This window comes from Chaetodon auriga, chromosome 7 (genome assembly GCF_051107435.1).
Source record: "Chaetodon auriga isolate fChaAug3 chromosome 7, fChaAug3.hap1, whole genome shotgun sequence".
NCBI lineage: Eukaryota > Metazoa > Chordata > Actinopteri > Chaetodontiformes > Chaetodontidae > Chaetodon > Chaetodon auriga.
The window spans coordinates 9,586,478-9,601,753 of NC_135080.1; positions in this window are offsets into that span (position 1 = coordinate 9,586,478).

Below are 15,276 nucleotides of genomic sequence, written 5' to 3' on the forward strand. Positions count from 1 at the left end.
TTGGTGTTGTGTGACAATCCTGCGTTTTATAGAGGAAGTGCAACAGCCTGCTGCATTGTTTAAAGGAGGTATATGTTTCCTCGTGTTGTTTGGTTAAAAAAACAAAATAGACGCTTCCTCCTACATCAGACGAGGCACTCACCTCCGAGTGGAAGGCCAAAAATGAAGCCGCCTGAGCCAGTGGACGTCCGCCCTGATGAAGAGTTCTTGAGCGAGGCAGTGGAAAAACAAAAAAATCTGTCTCTTCGTGAATCAGTGAAGTAGAAACAATGAAAAAAGGAAGACAGAGGGGGATGGAAGAAAATCTAAAGAGCAATAATTGGTATCTTCTCAACTGGAGCATTAAAACATGAAAAAGTCAGAGCTACAGAGCAGACATGAGCTTACGCATCCAAGTTCTCCAGATATCTGCCTTTATTCTGCCACACATCAAAGCCTGATGAGGCATTAGCTTTGTCTGGGCCTTTGTCTGTCTGAACAAAGTCTGCTTCAAAACAATTTAAGGCAGCAAAGTTTAGCTGAATAGAGCCACGGTGCACGTAGTGAAAGTGACAGGACAGCCTACAGGGAACACAGAACTGATGTGATCAGTATGAATCAGAGCTGAGAGGATCCTAGAAAACCCATTAATATCACAGAAAATGAGGTGGATTTTGTGTTTTGCTCGAGATTGTAGCCCATCAAAAAGAAGTAAAATCTCCAAGCAACAGATTGCGCTGACGAATCTAAATGAAACAGGTAACAAGTAACAGAGGCGGTGTTGTTTGCAGATAATGGCGGTGAGGTGTATTGACATATGGGCTTTAATGGCATCGTTTTACGCAGTCATGGATTAGATTTTTACTTAAAGCAAACACTTGCTGGAGGGATGAGCTGCTCTGGAAGCAGAACTAAGCGCACTGAGTGAAACCACAGTGGTTAGGGCAGATGAACCAGTTTTTCCAGGTAAGTATGTTTCTGAAGAAAAAGACAAAGAGAGGAAATAGCTTCCACCATGATCCAATGCATCCCTCCTACTAACTCCAAAATGCACTTTAGTCATATAAAGGTATCTAGGTTACATATCTTCAAATGAGTCATCCCAGCTATCTACTGCAGGTATAAACGAGCTACCCTTCTGATCCTCTATGAATAGATCCTAAATGAAAACGCAGTCCAGCGCTCTCCGGAGGATGGTTTCCTCTTTAAGACAGCTCTGCTCCACTGATGACAGTCACTAAGTTCATTAAGTCCACCCTGACGAGAACGCTTGGAAAAGAATTGCTGGTTATGTTTCTTAAACGCTGCAAACACTCATAGCCTAAATGTAGTGTACATTACAGGAAGAAAAGAATATCTTGTTATACCAAGTGCCAAGGATTACTGCCTTAGCCTCCATTCTTTTGTATTTAAGCTGCTTAACATGCAGGCTTGAACGTAGGGAACATGAACACAGGGTTGTGAACAGGTGTCTCAGTCCAACAAGGAAGTTCTTCACTTGTTTTGTCGAAGGGTCATTTCATCCAAATTACAAATTACAAAAACCTGCTGGTATCCAGGGAGGTTAACAGCATATTTGTCTGATATTTTGGCTTCTGCCCCAGTTCACCCAGAGGGTGAATGAAATTACATCTGCAGTGCTCATGGAACTGAAGCAACAAGAAACATTTAACCGGTCCTCTGGATAATCTACAGAACTCAAAGGCAACAGTTTTTTTATGGGCTATTTCTTTAGAAACAGGGACACTGTTGCTGTTGAATTTTTAAAAGTTGTTTTCCAGTGCTGTGAGCACCACAAATGAAATCCCATTAATCTTCACTGTATTGGGCTGGTGGCAGAAATCTCAGGGTAGGATATCTCCAAAACTTAGAAAAACAAAAACACAGCTATCTGCTTGGTTACATGAACTGTTAACCCTTTATCCGTCCGACAAAGTACATAACAAGGTACAAGTACATCAGTGAAGCTCCTGATGAAGGCAGATTATGACAGTATCTAGACTCAGACCAGGACTGTGGTCGGCTCTGGTGCTGGACAGCCTTGTGTCAGAGTTCGGTAAAATGTGAGATGAAAACTGAGAGCGAAACATGCAGGAAGGCTGAGCTGCGTGTTTGAATACCTTAGATGACTGTGGTGTCTGTTTTGCCGGTGGGTGTGCAAAGTAGCGTAGCATATAATTCAGATAATTCAGTCACAGACAATGGGGATAACAACAGTGTGTGTAGTCTCGGGAGTCAGGAATGCAGGGGTCAAATGATTCCTCATCATCATGCTGGTTTGGCAAAACAAAAAAATCTGTCAAAGAGGAATCAGGAGGAGCAAGAGGTGAGGCAGACACTGTGAAGAGAAGCGCTTTGCATTAAAATGTCCATTACCTGTCAAACAGAAGCTATTTAAATGTATTCTAGTGGTATGTTGTTTAATGTCGTTTAGCATTTTCATGATGAGCCTCTGTTGAGTAACGCTTCCCGTCTCTCTCCTCGGTGCATCGTGAGTCACCTGTTCCAGTCCTACCAAACCAGATATGAACATTAAAGCTATAAAACCGAGAGATAGTATGAGCGTAAAGTTCCTGAGCTTTCTCAATCTTCTGGCATTTAAAAAAAGTCCTCCACACACTGACCTTTTCTCAACATACCTATCTCTTTCTCTCGCTCTTCTCTCCTCTTTTTTCCTCTGACTCACAGCCCATTGTACTTCTCCTACTCAGCTGTGCTGTTTGCTCGCTCGTCCTTGCCTCCCCTCCCCTCACCCTTCACTGCCACCCACACGTCTCCTCATCCATCCTCTCGGAGAACAATACAGAGGGGAGCTAACGACTGTAATCACCATTGCTATAAGTTACAATGGCTGAGAAGAAATGCGTGCCAAACAGGAAATATGTGTAGAGGCTGCACATAAAGCATGTGTAATACATGTATGGATCGCATTATGAATGCATGAACCGTATGTTACAAAACTGGGACAACAGCTCTGTGTTGCATGTGTGGTGGCGTGAGTGAGTTCACCTCAGTGTCCCATGTTGATGACTGCTTCATGCACATACTCATCCACAGTATAGAACTACTGCAGCAGGCCCATCTAGGGACACAAGTGCATATGGAGCCAACACAGGGGGCATTTGCCACACACATGTATTTGAACCCAGGCTAATCACCATGGTTACGGGCCTTTTGGCTTGTGCTGATTGGCCGATGTTACCGCACTGACCCGTGATTGACTCTCCCCCTGTGGGTTCTCATTGGCTGTTTGCCCCAGGATGATGATGTCATCATGTGTGGCATGTCGCAGTAGATGTGGCATTGAGACATGCACTGCTGGGCATGGATGGAGAGAGCAGAATTAGATCAAAGCTGGAGGTGGTGTGTGATGTGTTTCATTTACTGGAGTTTTGGCCTCCTGATGGCACAAGACTCAGAAGGTGCGTGATTCTCACAGAGCTGTTACAGCAGCTTTTTGTTTGAGTCAGACTGTCTGATGTTAAAGAAATACACTATTAGCCAGCTAACTGATAATTATGCCAATTACAACCAGTAGAGGGCATATTTAGAGAGTGGGAAAGAAAGAAAGACAGGACAGGAGAGAGAAATACATTCAGATGTTTGAACTTTACACCTTGTGATGTTTCATGGGTGTCATTTATCCATTTTGATTGATCCGCCTCCCTAAAGTCCATATATTCCTATCCCAGCATATTGTTTGACTAAATCACAAATCCATTTTCATCTTCCATCGAACATTGTGCATTTTTCTTCTTGTCTGATCCTTACATAACGACTGCATTTGCATAAACACAGCAGCGTCATTGCATTTTGTGCACATCGTGATCTATGCTGCAGCTTCACTGGTCTGACGACGCATTTAACTGTTTCTGGAGTCAGTGTTTGTAACCACTGATCATCTTTGGTCCTGTGATCAACAAAAGGAACCAAGCATTCGCTGTAAAGCTGTGCAAGATAGAAATATAAATGAAGTACGGCCCATTCACTGCTTTTTATGAAGGACAATCTGAAGGTGGTGTTGCTGTAAGTCCCTGTGGAGCTCATTATGTTGCCATGGATTTTGCAATTACAGTAGATTCTGACAGTAAATGTGATAATGGGACTTGATGAAATCTAAAGAAAATACCTCAATAATTCAAGAGGCATACATAAAGACCAGTACACACACACACACAGTAAAAAGTTTTTGCATTACTGAATGGACAGAAATTATGTGAAATTCAATGCAGGAGAAACTAGATCATATTTAACAACTGAAATATAATTTGGAATGTTCCTCTAGAATAAAAGCACATATGTTGCCATTTTCAAACGCACTTAAACTGGAATAAAGAGTTTAAGTATAAAAATAACATAACATGCATATGAGCAACAATCTGCTTGGACTTGACAATGATAAGGTGTGATGTTTATCATGTTTGCCATCTTGGTTTAGCATATTAGCATGCTAACATGCACTGATGAGCACTAAAGGGGCTGATGGGAATGTTTTTAGCTTTACAGATGTCTGTCCATAGATGAAGACACTGGACACAAAATGATGACCTGATGATAGCGCTGGATGAAAAGTTAAGGGATCATCAACCTGATTCACTGCAGTCTTTAGATTTTAAATCTGTGGTTTTAACGTCCCTGTTTTGTGTTCTATGTGGTTTTGGCCAGGATAAGGCTATTTCCTGAGAAAATTAAGATATAAATACCCAGTTTAGACATTCATGGGTTAAGAGAAGAAACAAAAGTAAACAGAGGAGGAAAATTACCACACAGCCATCTGTCTTGCATCAGTCCAAATGTCTTCTTCTTTGCTGATGAACAGTTCAATATGCTGTACAATAAAGAGGATTTTAAATGTCATACTCCAACATACCCACATAAGCACTTTAGCACATTCACACTCTGCATACACACACCAGGAGGACCAACAAAGGCAAACTTCAACAGGAAGAGGTGATAATATCACTTCCTCCCTGATAACTATGGAGCGGTGTCTGCAGATGAGTGTGTGACTATGGGAAAGAAATTGTGAATGTGTGTGTGTGACAGCCTCATTCATTTTCCACTGTTGTTTCTTTACACCGCCTGAGGGAACGAGTGTGACACAGAGCTTCACCAAAACTGCAAGGTGTATCTTCTTTGATTGGTTCAGCGTGAAAAAGTGATTAACTGATGAATCCTGGTATCTCTGCAGTATTCCCTCAGTGGAGTTTTCCCTGCAGCTAATGATTCATCATTGCATTTTAGGTAAATAGCAGCAACGACTGAGAGCCATTTGCAATATGTTTGGTGTAATTAGGGATAATTGCTTACCTTTGGGATTTGCTACAGCCAAGACACAAGTCCCAAGGTTCGCACCTCTCCGTCTTTACACTCACAAACACACATACACATGCATCATGCAACAATAGACTGAGCATTTACCCTGTGGTGTCAGTTTGAGTCATCTGGTGGCAGAAAGTCTCATGCAGGAACAGAAGCAAAGGAAAAAGGACAGACATTGAGTTGTAAGGAGGAGGAAGGGGAAGCTCTTGTGGTGCTAATCGCATCAGACATTTTTTATTTGTGGAAGATAAAGCATGAAAAGAGACAGAGGAAGAGGAATGTAGGTGTATTGTAAAGGGATTGTGTGTGCGTGTGTTTGCACGGGAGGTCGCCAAACAGCGGCAGCAATTTGGGATGGTGACAAAAAAAATCGTTTAGTTTTCTCACATCGTGCAAACAGACACCACCCACGCAAACACGCACACACACACGCACACACACACACACACACACACACACACACAGACACAAAGCTCAAAACCAGCTGACAGGTAAATCAGAAAAGACACAGTCATGAAACTAATTTTCTCCCAACTGCATAATAAGCGATGCCTTTGTATTGAAGATAAACAAGGAAAAAGCTACACATTGCACACAAGCAAACACACACACACACACACACAATAGAGGGCCACATCTCTGTCCCTCTGCAATTAAAGTCTTAGTCATACTGCGCCAAAGGCTATTTCAGTCCTCTTCCAGCCCAGTTTCCTCAGCCATCTCCATAGCATGTTTTTTCCCTCTTCTATATTTCTTTTTTCCCCCTCTTTAGCTTGGTGACAAGGTTGTGAGTCAAAGTCTATTGATGCTGATCATTATTGGCGCATGCTACTAGGCTAATCCGAACTCACAAAACTGGCTGCGGTTGAAGTGTGAGTGTATTCTGAGGGAAAGGCAAAAAAAATTGCTCTTTTCATTCCTGCCACATATTTTCATTGAGAGGCAAAAAAAAAAAAAAAAAAAAAAAATCCAGTTTGACAACTCTCATCTGCTTGACATGAGCATACAACATGTTCAACACTGCTGTCCTTCTAAATAACTTGAATATACAGCCATCTCACACACACCTCACTGTCCTGTCACTCAGTCACAACACAGAGAGGCTCTCTGAATAGATCCCTCCTCTCCGTCTCTTGTCAGTCTTCCCTCCTACACTCCTCAGCCTGCCGTGGATCCGCTGTTCCTGAGCGGCCCAGAATACCACTGAGTGACAGTTCTGCCCAACATGCCACGTCTGACGCTGACAAATCTGGCAGCATCTCTTTTCTCTCTCATCTGTTCACATCGTCTTCTTCTGGGGCTAAATTCTTGCTTTTCAGCTGGTTTCATTTCATTTTTTCTGTGAGGATCTGTTTTCCTGGGTCAAAGTTGCAAAAGTGCAGACATGTTTTGTCACATAAACCTTGTGACAGAAAAACTGGGTGCAAACAACAGCTGGGGGAGACACATGACACTCACCGCCATGTCAGTGCTTTCCAGCACTTGTGACACATTATGAAAGCAGTGCGGCGGAAATTTTCTCTGTCCTTCTCCAAATGTGATTTTCTGGAAATACCCCGCGGGATGCGTTGACACGGCGCACACTCTGAGGCTGAGGCAGCGCTGTGAAGTCACTGTCACATAATCAAAGTCTGCAGGGTGCTGAACACATCTACAATAAATGATTTAAGATGGCTTGCCTCCACAAAAACAATGATATCATCAGGGCGTACAGGCTGACATAACTGACAAATCTACACCCTCCACTGCGGTGTGACTAAAACCATAGAGCGCTATCTCTGTGAAGGCGAATGGTCGAAATTTAGAGTGAGCACAGTGAGGAACAGGTACAGGGTTTTTTTTTTTAAGAAGCAATCTTGGCCATGAGTGAACAAAGACGCTGCAGCATGAGCTCATCGGTGAAAGAAGTGAGCTCATGTCTTAATCTTTAAAGCGCCACACCACAAGATTCTGGTTTTGTATTTGTTTTTGCAACTTCTGGCTCAAAAGTGACTCCCTCCCTTGTTCACTCATTCACTATTTCCTACATAATAAACAGCAAATAATGCTGAGTAAATTCAGATTTCTGACACAAGATCTTTGAGCCATCACTGGCGGGTGGAGTGTCAGCCTAGCAAATGCTGAACCGTTGCGACATGAGATATTCATGCCTCACAAAAGCTTTCAATACTGCTGAACACTCTCTAGCTTGTCAAGTACAGAGGATTCAGCTCTATACATGAATATGAAGCTCTGACAATGGGCTTAAAATTTTCCTGATGTGATAAGCAAGAGGTGATTTTGGACACGGCTGTAGTGTTTTTGCACTGCATCATCAAGAAATCACTTTGTAAATCTAATATGCATCAAGCACAGATGCTGTCAATTTCTGCAGTGTTAGTGCCACGTAATAGCGTTTTCCTCTGTTAAGCCGTGGCAGCTATCACCTTACATGCTAACAACTTCATTTTTCTACTATTTGTTCCAAACAAAGAGCACTCTCTACTGTCAGAAATACAGAACCTTCCTGATATGTGCACTTATAAAGTGCACATATCACTTACTCGTCATGGAGGGTACCAGCACACTGTGAGAACAGCTGTAGGATACCGTCTGTGGCTCTGGGGGAGTTTTGTCAAGTCTGAGGAAAGGTGGTGATGCCATCTGGGTTATCTTGAACTAGACTTGAAATATCTGACAGAAAACCTGTGTTATCAACTGGGGGCAAGAAGTTTGAAAGAGAACAACATTCATCTGCAATGAAAGATGCTATTGAGTAGAATTTTTAGAAATTCAAGATGAAAACCATCCGTGAAGAGAACACCTCTCCAACGTGCCAGACGCCAGCGAATGTGAGCATTTGCGACGAACTGCAGTCAGGTCGAGACCCCGATGGGGATGACGAGCATGCAGATGAGCTTCCCTGAGACGGTTTCTGACAGTTTGTGCAGAAATTCTTTGGTTGTGCAAACCGATTGTTGCAGCAGCTGTCCGGGTGGCTGGTCTCAGACGATCTTGGAGGTGAACATGCTGGATGTGGAGGTCCTGGGCTGGTGTGGTTATACGTGGTCTGCGGTTGTGAGGCCAGTTGGATGTACTGCCAAACTGTCTGAAACGCCTCTGGAGACGGCTTATGGTAGAGAAATGAACATTCAATTCAACAGCTCTGGTGGACATTCCTGCAGTCCGCATGCCAATTGCACGCTCCCTCAAAACTTGCGACATCGGTGGCATTTTGCTGTGATCTTTGAGTTCAGCTCATGAAAAATGGGAGCAAAAACAAAAGTGTTGCATTTATATTTTTTTCAGTGTATATACAGTATGTGAGGCACAACGTGACACTGACACGCTATCCTCAAATTGATCGGCGGGTCCATTACACACTTTGGCGTGATGTCTTCTGAGTAATTTGCTCGGCTTGTCAGTCTGTGCTGTACTCCCAGCTGGTAAATTGACTCTGACATGTAAAATTGCGAGACTTGCCCTTTGATAAAACCATCATTTTCTATCCAAAAACAACAGAACCAAAAACTGAATTTATTTGTATCATTTAAATTTATTTCATGTCTGTGATAAAACGAGTGGTGCCGTAACGCAGATGCTTGCTCTGCATCTCAGAACAATGCAAAAGCTTTGCTGACTGACACTTTACACACCCACACAGTAGCAGAGAGACAGACGAAGGGAAGCAGAAAACAAATATTTAGTCTGGATAGATAGATAGATAGATAGATAGATAGATAGATAGATAGATAGATAGATAGATAGATGCCTTTTAGCTGTCACGTTGCTCTGAGCAACAGTCTTTCTCATTTTTATTTTCGTACCTTTCTTTCACTCTTTTGCAATAGGAGATACAATAAAAAGCCTGAGGGTCCAGAGAACTCCAATCTATTTTTCCTGCACCTACACGCTGTGAGTCATCCCTCCACACTCAGCTAACCTCTCCTTTATCTCCCTCTCTGCTCGGATGGCACATTGGAAAACAGCCTCCCCTCCCAGACAAGCTGTTTGACGGTGACCCCCACAGACTAGTGGAGCACTTCCACATGCCACCCTTTCACATCTGAAACCGAATTAGAAAACTGTATTTAAAACAGGGCGCAGGGTTCATCTTGGCTGCTGATGCCCCTGGAATGCACTCGGCGCTTACTCCATATTTCTTAGGTTTGCTTCGCAGGAGAAATCCTGGAACAAACCTTGTTTGTAGCTGTCGACACACCATAACGTCCCCTATTGGTTTGTCTGAATTTGGTTAGTGAGTCATAATACCATATCATAGGCAGGGCTCATTTTCTCTGTATAACTGGGAGTGATAATAATTGTGGTCTGGTGTTTTGCAATAAATTCACTGCCTGCTCAATTGGGTATTTGGAAAAACACCTGATCTTGTACCTTGTGGGAATATTCCGTCTTTCGAACACACTGATATTACATAATATTCAAGTGGTTATCTGAGAACCCCCCCGTAACAATGGAAAACCAACAAGTCCAAATTGAACGACAAAATACATAATTCATCCATGTCCTCTGAGGCGGCACATAGACACGCTTTCTGATCTGACGTCCCCTGTAGGCAGGATGTGATTTCAGAAACTGTCACGAGTCACTGGTGAAAAATAAACCTGTTTATGATGTGACAACACTGTTGTTAATGTTTGGTTGAGGCCAAAAGACAACATGGTTAGGTTTGGGGAAACATTGTGGTTTGGATAAAAATGACGACTTGGCTCAGGTTTGGGGGGGGGGGGGGGGGGGGGGGGGCTTCATTGTCATGTGTCTGATTCTAAACACGTAGCTGAGGTTATTACCACAGTGGTCATGCTTAAAGAAATCAATTTTGTCACTCCATAATAACAACACATGCCTTCTTCCTTTGCTCCCCTCATAGTGACTATGGCCGGCAGGCACGATTGTAATCATACAACGTTTTGGACACTTTCTGTAACAACAAATGCTGACCTTCTTCTTCTGACTCTACAAGACTCCAGCACACTAACACACTGAAAAACAGCCAAATGCTGCTGGCTAAAGCTTCATATTTAACAGCCGGGCAGTGTACTGTCATTGTCATTCATATCTAAGCAATAGGGTTAGGGTTAGGGTCAGGGTCATGAACTGTAATCATCATATACTTCCACCTCTGTGACTTTAGGCCTTTACCTCTCATCATTAGGCCATTCAGTTTAATTAACATTTTTTTTTTAAACTTCCTATATTCTGTTACTTCTTCTACCTGATAAATTTGTTCCTTTCAGTCTAATCAAAAATATCTGATATTGTCCTGTTTGATTGATGTTTTGCGCAAAAAACGAACATTTTAGCATTCATGAAGGTTGGATGTGTTGCACGACTGTTGCATTAGACTGCATTAGCTTCAGCTAGGTGTACCTAATAAACTGGCACGTGAAAGGCTAAAGGCACATGTGAAATCCACGTCATCAATATGAAATGTCCACAAAGCACATGTCCATATTTATAACTTTATCACATAGCAGTTGGTGTGAATTTCACATTTTCACACCAGACTTCTGATATTTTCCATGCGAAATATGTGAAAATCACGTGCCCGTATCATGATGCACAACACAGCACTTGAACCCAGTGGCTTGGATAGAAAACAGAGCTAGGTCAGTGTGTTTGTGGGTCTACGACAGGGCCTTCATTCACAAGAACACAATAGTGCCAGCTAGTACAGTCTCCCCACTGTCCCGTCTGGTGGCCAAGTGGCAGAATGCAGACTGACCTACAGTATGGCTCCTCTCTTTTAGCCTTTTTTGGGGCAGACACACTCGTTCGCACAGAGCACAAGAGGCCACTGAGTGCTCGAGTGAGAAGAAGCATTCATTGAGGGAAAACAGTGAATTTGGGAACCCGTTTGGCCCGGCGTTTGACAGGAGGGGAGAGGGCAAACGTTCAAACGAGCGCCACACATACACATGGACACAAACAGGCACATAGATTTGGAGCCGCACCATGCCACTCTGTTTCAGCTTCCTGTCAACGGCCACAATAGTATCTGCCTGCAAGCTGTGCAACCCAACCCTATCTTATCAACTGCAGGCTCAGACACAGCCACAATACTCTGCAGTGTGTGTATGTGTGTGTGTGTGAGCGAGAGAGAGAGAGAGAGAGAGAGAGAATGTGTGTGTGTGTGAGAGAGTAATAGTGTGTTGGTGTGTGTGCCCCAGGAGGCATGGGGAATGAATTCACTTCACAGGAATGCACAGCTGAGTCTGGGTGTTTTTACATCAAAAAACCTACTGTATGTTTTTGATAAGTGGCTGCTACTTTCGTCTCATTTTTCTATTAACGCTTGTGTTTTGTTGACTTTCCACATCCTCCACGATCTCCACAATTGTATGTGTAAAATGATAATAATAATAATTGTAAAATCAACCTTTTATTTCAAATATTTTCTCTCTTTTCTTCTGTCCTTAAGCATATTAAAGTGGGCTTACACATTTGAATATAGTGACAAAATAATGAAATGACCATAAGGAAATATTACATAAGCTATTATCTTGCATGAACAATTATATTCCTTTTATTTGCCATTCACCCAGAGAGGCCTCGTTGCCTGTTGCTGTGGGAGTTGGACATGTGGGGGTGTTGAAAATGTTTCAACAAAGGCTTGCATCTATCCTGTAGTTTTATGAATCTGCTTCATAAATGTGCAGAGACGAGAAGAAACTAGTTTCTTATGACTTCTGCTCAGTCAGAGGCTCACTGAGGCCGTACAGTAGGCATATTGGTAGTTGCGACCAATAAACACAACCGGTCCAGCAGTGAAATTTGTCCGAATGATGCAAGGCGAACATCTAAATCATGTTTATGAGCAATTCTTGTGAAATTAGGACAAGACACGGAATATTCAGGTCATAAAAGATATATCTCAGATTGCAATTTTGTCTTCTTTTTAACTATAAGATACAAGAATAGACTACAGCACTGTCTGGGGTTTGTTTTGTTTACATACAGGCTCCTTTCTTGCAAAATATCCAGCTGAACGGTGATAAAATCTGCTTGTTCTCCTCTCCACATGCATGTATTTCTCTGTCACTGCAGCTGTTGCATTCTTACATTTCCATCTTGTCCTGGCTCGAATACTTGCTCTTTACCGCCTACAGTTCTCTGAAAATAGACAAATAACCAGTAGGGAGCCTTAGAGACACATTCAGAGCTCTGCACCTTGAGAAACAGTAAATTGCCATTTGCCAACCATGATATCACCACCTAATCCTGCTTTGATTCTCCTCCTTGCATTTCCCAAATATTTTGGAGTGTGCACACCTATGGACAGTTATTACACCAAATACTGACAGGGAAGCCTCATAGAAAGAATGACAAAACAGAGGATGAAGAGGAGGCATGCTTGTAAAAAAGCAAAAAAAAAAAAGCACCCTCTTCTGTTATAAGCATTTTGTGAACGAGCCGGGAACCAACCTGTCACATCAGTTACTCTGCAAGCAAGTCCCAGCCTGAAAAACTACAACAAAACCTTTTCTGATTGCTCGGATCTTAATTACTTGTTACACGAGTAGAAGCACATTTTACATGCGGCAGAGGAGCCAGGAACTTCTACACAAAAGCTGCACTGCGCTGAAATGTACTGGAAAACGAGCAATCTTACGTCCAGTAGCAGCAGCGTTTAGGAGTTAAATAGGACGTGAGATAAACATGAGACACCCATTTTCTCATACATGCAAGTACAAGTCGGTGTAAACATACCCTCCCTGTTCTTACACAGAGCCCGAGTCTCTTTACTAACAATCTGCCTTGTCTGACTTTTCACCTATCATCTAAGGACTCTTACTGCTCTCAGAAAATCTCCCACATCGCCCTCCTAAATCCTTCAAATCCTGTCTGGTAACAGAAATATTTCATTCAGTAAATACAGACATTTGCACTTAATGGTTCATTTTGTTGATCCAAAAATCTACACTAATCTGATGTGGCAGTCACAGTAAGCTTAACCATATTACAGTATTACATTACAACCCAAACACAATAATATATACCATATCATAGGCAGGTTTGCGCTGGTACATGATACCCACAAATCACGGTGTAATTATATACTGTACACAGAGGGAGTGGATGGAGATACAACAGACAAGTGCAGACAGCACCAATTAAATGCTGGTTTAAGTGTGTTGTTGTCATGGTGACTAAGCTAGTAGGATACCTCTGAAATTCAGTTTCATATTAAATGCCGTTGCTTTTGTTCCCGTGCCCGTCTCTTCATCCTTAACCTCCCTCTGCGCGTCTGTCTCTCTCACTTCGTCCCTGCCTGCATCCGTTCGACTGACTGAAAAACATCAAAAAACAGTCAAAACCAGTCCCAGTTAACCAGCCTCCAACCGCCTCGTCTCCCTCTCCGCCCCTCTCTTTGTACGTCTCTTTCCATTTCTCCTCCAGCCGTGCCCTCATCCATGCTACCACGTTCGACAGTTAGCAGACATTGTGGCACAAGATGCGGTGGGGGTGGAGGATTTGTGCCACAGGGGTTTTCAGTCTGTCTCTCCCCACATTTCTAAAGAAAACACCATGTTTCATTGTTTACCCCGGCGTTCAGAGACACTGAGGTAAATGGTTTTATGTGATCTGTCTAATCTGAGAGAGAAAGGCTGACTAGAGGAGAGGCGTGGGAGCTTTGGAGTACTTTGATTTCAGTGACCTTCCTTTTTTATGCTGTCTGGCTCTGCAGCAAGTCTATGCAGGTATAAAACACACAGAGACAGCCTGCCACACAAACAGGAACATGCAAACATCGAACGGGTTGAGGGCTCACAGCACTGGATTCAACGTTTGCATTCATTTCAGTATGAAAATCAATTTAATTGGTGAGATCTGGCAACTCAGGAACATAGAAACAGACAATTTGGGTAATAATTTGACCTTAACTATTCCTTCCTTCCACCAAATACATGTGGCTAACCTGGGTTTTCGTTTAAAACCTGTTTGATTGTCTATGCAGATGTGCTGAGTCAAGGGCACCCGCTTAGCTTCTTGAAGGATTTTCGCCTCTCGTTCATCCAACTGCTTGTGTTCATGGCCACGTGACACTTCTTTTTAGCCACCAGATCAGTTGGAAATGATGCCCAAAACCTAGAAAATAAGACTTACCTTTAAAACTGCAGCACATTATAACACAATGATTTTGTGTCTTGAGTGACAAAAATGAATGCAGACTTCATTTTCATTGTGGTCCATGACACCAGTCATTTTTAGAGCATGCTGATACATACAGAAATGAAGGAAACCAGTGATTGCCCGGGAACAGTAGACAGTAATATAGTATATTCACACTACAGCCCGAATGCATGGTTCCCCTGAGAGCTCAGTGGGCTGCAACTTAAGAAAACACATGCAAATAGGCAAAATACAAACAAATTAAGAAAGCATTTGACAACACATGCACAACATGAAGAAAAAATACTGCAAAGTGAGAAAACACAGTCAAATACTGAAATGCTACAAGCAGTACAGACTATCTGTAAACGGTGTTGGGAATTAGCTAAAATGTTTTTTTCAGTGGGACAAGTGTGTCGCAGCTGTGTTCATCACTTTTTTGTGTCCTCTGGAAACAGTTTTGTTTGTCATCTGTGTTACTTGTAGAAATTCTGTGTCGTGTTTCCTTAAGCTGCAGTGAGTGTATTGAGCTCTAAGGGCCACCGTACAGATGAGCTAAGACATGCAAACCCCTGGTACGTTCCCTTAAATTGTAAAGTTTACGTAAGGCTTGAAAATTCATGCACATATGGAGGCAGGGAGATGTAGATAGAGGACGATAAGTAAGGCAGAGCGAGACTGAACCGACAAAGCAGACAGACAAACCTCCATATGGGCAGGCCTAGCTGGACATGTGGGAAGACGGTATGAGTTGACTTGTGCGTTATGGCTCAGGAAAGGCCTGATGACTCAGGTAGGCTGGGGGCAAGTTGCTTCAGAGAAAGATAGAAAGCATGAGATGTAGACAAGTATAGGCAGGCA